The sequence below is a fragment of the Notothenia coriiceps genome, unplaced genomic scaffold, assembly GCF_000735185.1.
Source record: "Notothenia coriiceps isolate Sejong01 unplaced genomic scaffold, NC01 NC01_scaffold00003341, whole genome shotgun sequence".
In the NCBI taxonomy this organism is placed as follows: domain Eukaryota; kingdom Metazoa; phylum Chordata; class Actinopteri; order Perciformes; family Nototheniidae; genus Notothenia; species Notothenia coriiceps.
Window position 1 is genome coordinate 42,304 of NW_011336042.1, and position 6,000 is coordinate 48,303.

Here is a 6,000-nt window from a genome sequence, read left to right on the forward strand (position 1 = left end):
CCTCAGGACATCAACACTGGGAAAGATCCCGAAACCAAACACGCAGCGGAGACCTTGGAGGTGCTCGTCACTCGGCGCCGCGCTTTTGTTTTTCGGCTCGTCCCATTGTTCCTCAGACAGGGGATTGTTTTCCCTTCTTCACTGTCACTGGATTATTTGTACAGGACAGCTTCAGTGGGGAAGAGCTGCTGGAAATATGTTTAAGCAAACAACGCAACAGGAGGGGATCATTCTTATCGAAATGTGGAGGGCTTTTTCTGCACAGACTTCATATTTGTATAAAGTCAGAATTAGAGCATCAGTGTTTCTTGGCTTTAAAGGTGCTGGGAGACATATTTCGTTACAACGCTATGATAGTAATTTCCCCTTGTGTCCAGTCTTTATGCTAAGCTAAGCTAACCTGCTGTTTGCTGGAGATTCATATCTAAAGTACAGACATGAGAAAGGTGTGCTTTTTCACTTTCAGCAAGAAAGCCAAATTCTACAGTGATACTGACACCTGAATGAACTAGCCCTAATAAAGCAACATTTTCTGACAAAATTCTTCTTTACATTCCTAAACATCCATCTTGATTCTTATCTATAAACTTCTTTACTTAGAAAAACTTTGTTGAGACAACTTCAAAACTCACTTTTCAACATATCCAGCTCTCTCGAGGCCCTAACTTATAAACCAGCAAACATATTCGATGGCACATTTTTCCGTTTTTTGCCACATTTCGAGGTAGGAACACCAGGTTGTGTGTTCAAACGCTTTTGGAAGCAAAACCTTTAAATGAATCTTTCAAGTTTACATTTGCTCGATCATTCAGATTTGTGCTTCGCCGGCCTCCCCGAGGAATTCTTCTTCCATGCAGGAGGACTTCAGTTACGGCTGTTTTCTTGCTCTCCTCCTCTCTTTCTCTGTTCTTCCAGAGATGCTAGTAGTTGGCAGTGCTTATGTAATAACAGATGGAAGCTAGAAATTAACACGTCTTGCCTCTCTCGTTATTCTCCCCTCTCCATTTATTTTTAATGCTGTGAGCACGAGCTTCTCTCCTTCTCTCTCTCTGTCTCTTCTAGTGTGTGTGTGTGTGTGTGTGTGTGTGTGTGTGTGTGTGTGTGTGTGTGTGTGTGTGTGTGTGTGTGTGTGTGTGTGTGTGACCCCGGCAGGCCAGCAGCACCTGTCAGGAGTGTATCCACCGTGGTTGCGTGCCTAATTAGCACACAAGGAATTTGGTGGCACGAATCGCGCAGCATCGGTGGGAAGAAAAGTGTGTGGGGTGCAATTAGGATTTGTTGGCATGTACAGAACACACAGAGAAGAATCAAACAAGGAGGAGGAGGAAGAGGAGGAGAAGACGGGAGGTTGGGGTGTATCGCTGTGGGGGTGGAGAGATGCATGGCTGATACTACTCTACATTTTCCTAAAAGACAGCAGAGAGCGATGTCAAAATATATATTTTCATTTGGGTTTAATTTGAAAGAAACCTGCTGAATAATAACCCTATACGGATGTAGCTACAGAAAATACAAATATCGTGAAGAACACAATGTGGTGCCATCCAACGATTGCAGTTGATGGTGGACAGGTGAAAAACTAGGTTTCAAAATAAAATTATTTCAAAAATACTCGTACCTGGATCAAACTTTTAGCATCTTAACTGCTGTTGGACAAATTATATAAGATAGTTCTGGCTAAAAAAAACGTTTGGACACATTGTTTTTTTTAAACAGATATTGCAAGAAATAACAACTTTGTCCGGCATTTATGCTAAGCTAACCAGGCTATAGCTTTATATTGACTGTACAGATGTTGAAGTAAGAAACATATATATGCGCTTGTTTTCCAAAATCTGAATCTAGTTATAACTAAAACTGATCAAATTGCAAACTCACAATGCAGGGAAATCCAAACCACTTCATTTGCTTAAGATTAAAACAAATTGTAATCTACATCGTCGGTTTACTGGAATAATATTAATCCGGCCAAACTACCCCCTGTTAAATGGTAAACTACTTTTATTTTTGACACTTCGTTTTTTGGACAGATTGCACAATAAATGATCCAAATATATAACTTTGTCCATGCTAAGCTAAGCTAAGCTAACCGGCTGCAGGCTCATATTGACTTTACAGACGTGAGAGTGAGAAACAAATTATCTTATTTTCAAAAGATATTAAAGGTTGTAGAACACTTATGTTTGTAGGTTTCCACATCAAAACAGAGATTTTTGGTTTAAATCTGACCCTGCCTTTCACTTCCCGCTGCCACTCACTCTTTGACAAAAAAAGTAAAGTTTAAGAGGATGTGTGAACAAGGAAAGAAGGAGAAATACCAGATAAAGAATTCATGAGTTACATGTTTTCGATGCTGGACTTTGATGACACTGTAATGACCAATCAGGCTCTGAAAGTCTCAACTTCTGAGCGCTGTCGGAAGAGGAAGAAGAGAAGGAAGGCGGCTGCTGGAAGCCATTGTGTCTGGTTTAACTTTGTGTCCACCACATGATTTATTTATCACTACGACGGCCGTTTTCATGCCTAGATTGGGCCGACGGGGGGCCGCTGGGAAGTTAAAAAGAGCCGGGGGAGCTACAAGGAGCATACGTGACCTCAGTTTGACGAGAGGGAATCAAAAGGATCATGATAGCTCTTGTGCCCACAACACTGAAAGGGAACAAATGGCTCTTTAATATTTCCATGCATACTAAAAGAGGGTGAAAAAAACATGACAACGGTGATGAATAAAACAAAAAGAAGCAACAAGAAAGGGGCTGCAGCGGCGGCGTCTTTGTGAGGAAATATGTCAAAAGGCGTCGTCTTTTTATCTAATGGGTGCGGCGGCTGTAATGCGTCCATGTGGCCCTCACTTTAATAATTGAACAGACATCGGGGCGGCACCTGCTGAGAGCCCAAATCGTCGTCGCGGCTTTGAACGCACCGCTGTGACATTACGGCTACGCGGCGCTGAAAAACACAGACGGAGGGGAAGGGGAGAGGGGGGAAGGAAGAGGCGGTGCACATGGCCCCGGGCTACAGAGTAATGAGCACATCTCCACGGAGGCTTCGCGGATACACCATTTGAAAATTGTTTCTTGTCTTAATAAATCCTAAATGTGTAATTTACTTGTGAAAAGAGAAACAACAAAGCTCTGTAAGGAATCACACCGTCCTCAGGTGTACACTCAGATCTCCTCACCCCCCCCTCCCTCCTTTCATCTCCTCTTCCCCCGAAATGCAAAGTCATTGAAATTCTCCGACTGCTTTTGCAGGAATTAGAAAAACCTTCTGAATCAATTACGACATCAATGGGGCTGAAATGTGCGGCCGGATGAATATGTATAAAAGTACACACACACACACATGCTGCTAATTAAACAAGGCCGTCAGGAATCACTTCAGACAGGTCGTGCACACGCACAGTGAGCATACATTAAGCAGCAGGAAGTTCAGGCGCGCAGACAGCTGATGCAGGAACTGAATGCTGAATGGATGGAAATGCAAATGTGGTCCAATCAAAACAAGTTAGAAATCTTGTTTTTTTTTACATGTATCAGAAACAAATCACGTGCAAACTACTAACTCATTTGGGTTGTTTTTGAAGTCAAATGCATTTTTGTTGTCTTTTAGCAGTCTCCTAAATCTAGTTTGCCATGTCAGCCTTAAATTGTACCATCAAATGCAACCAGAAAGTCAGTTTTATTTTGTTATTGCACTTCAAAAATCAAACTACGTTGCACACCTCAGCAGAATTAGAGAAGCATCCACAAGCATCTCCTTTCTGCATTTTCTAACTTGTCCTTTTTAATGTTCCCTGCACTCTGACAGAGCTCATTCCGTCATTAAGTTGAACGTTACAACCTCCGCTGTCTCTTGCCTCAGGGAGCTGGAGCTCAGAGATCTCTTTAGTTCCCCCATTAGAGAAAATGAAGCTCCTTCGGGCCCAGATGCTCACTGCACATCTTAACATACAGAGTAAAGAAACTAAACAACCGTCACCAGGTGAGACAGTCCTCATCTCAGCGGCACTATAATGCTCTCAATTTGACTTTGTATTGTTAAAGACATGTGGTTAATGCTTTGTGAGGAGTGCGAGGAAAGTAGAAATCCCAAAAAGGAAGAGGATCTTAAAACTCAAATTAAACAAAAAGTATTATAAGCGCTATTCAGTTCCAAGTCTAAATTCATATTTCTTCTCCTTCTGTGCAGTGTTTAATAGCACTTACATGTAGTTTAGTGACCACTGATTGTATAAGGGACAATAATATGGAATATATAGTGGATTTTAGTGGAATAGGTTTAGATTATAATCCACATTTTCATCAGATTCCTTCATCAGATTCCAAATTTGCCTAAAAGTTAATCTAAAGTTGTTTTGCAGCTCCTAGTCGACGCGAGACGTTGATCATAACCAAAAAGTTCATCTGCACTTGATCAAGACCAGGGACGAGGAACAGATAATAATTTATTTTATTTCTAATTGTTTTACTTGTAGTACTGATGCCGTCCACTAGACTCCTAGTTACGTCGCGAGCTGCGTACATGATTTCGTTCGGCAGCCAAATACCACAAAATAATCTGACGCGTTTGTGTGTATTGTGTTTGTTTCCCCGGGAAACACTCACAAGAAACACCGGCTGTTGTTGTGCCTGCTGTTACGTTAAGTTGCCGCTTGTCATTATGCCTTGACAAGCTTCAAAGTGGTGTTTATCATCTGAATTTGGTGAAACAAGTTTAATATTCTAAAAACCAAGACTTTGTTTATTTGAAATCAGATGGAAACAAACGGACCCTGCCGTGTCATCAATAATTACTATACGCTTTTCATTCATAATGTCAGAGGGAGGGAGGGGGAGCTGCGCTGAGGAGCAGCAGAGTCAGGTTCAAGTTAGACAATTACATACAATACATGTAATTTTGTGTAAGAGAATCTGTGGCCCCCTGGTGGCCAGTACATACATTATGTGGCCCCCACCACCATCCAAGTAGCCCATCCCTGCTGTAGAGGATCTGGAAGGATTGAATAAATATATATGTGTTGTTATATATCAAGACGTTGAGTTCCAGTTTAGAGCATCTTCTTTATACCATGTTGTTAAGAAGAGGGAGTTAGAGATCACACACACACACACACACACACACACACACACACACACACACACACACACACAGTGTTACAAATCGAAAGTGTTGTGTAACTGAACACACANAGCAGAGAGCGGGCTGACAGGTGTCTGTGTGGACCCTCCCCTTATGGTGCGTCAGCAGAGACAGACTACAAGTTCGACAACTAATGTCCGGGTTAGTGTTCATGACTTCATGTTTATGTCATCTTAATCCGTGCTTTCCAATAGTTTAAAATAGTTGTATTCCAATGTTAAATAACCTATTCAATACAAACATGCCACTCGTAAAAATTAAATAACATTTCTGTGAACTGATATTTGTTTAGTGAGCTTTTTAGAGGATGTTCCCTGAAAGATTGTAAAATGTCAATGAAGATGTCAGACTTAGTATATTTGTTAATAATTACATGCAATACACGGAATTTGTGTGTGTGTGTTCCAAGTGAATCTGCGGCCCCCTGGTCGCCAGTACATACATTATTGGCTGCCACTGAGGGACTTCCGGGTCATTTCACTCCGTCAGGAAGGTTCCTAAGCTAAATGGACTATTCGACTTCTGCAAAGATGTTTTTTGGAGGAGCCGTGAAATGTCGGCCATTGTTGCAGTTTTTTTACTAAATCTGTTCAAGCTCATTTTAAACTGCAGATCTCTCTCTTTGGGGATGCCTCTCCTCTTCCTCCTCTTCCTCCTCCCCCTCCCCCCTCCTCTTCCTCCCCATTGGATGAATGGAGTCCTCCCTTTTGTTGGTGATGCTTTGTTGCCGGGGTGACGCCTCCATGGTTACGGTCCAATAAATAACATCACACTCTCCTCACAGAGAGAGAGAGAGAGAGAGAGGGAGAGAGAGAGAGAGAGAGGGAGAGAGAGGGAGAGAGAGAGAGAGGGAGAGAG

The 6,000-nt window shown here is 42.1% G+C and overlaps 2 long non-coding RNA genes across 2 annotated transcripts in view; one reads left to right on the forward strand and one right to left on the reverse strand.

Moving 5' to 3' along the window:
• Positions 1–6,000, reverse strand: part of LOC104941396 (uncharacterized) — a 39,022-nt gene that overhangs the window by 28,182 nt on the left and 4,840 nt on the right. The gene's annotated exons all lie outside the window — the stretch shown is intronic.
• Positions 4,907–6,000, forward strand: part of LOC104941395 (uncharacterized) — a 23,349-nt gene continuing 22,255 nt past the window's right edge. The window contains exon 1 of the long non-coding RNA XR_797895.1: positions 4,907–4,983. This is a non-coding gene — a long non-coding RNA (uncharacterized lncRNA). The remainder of the gene's footprint in view (positions 4,984–6,000) is intronic.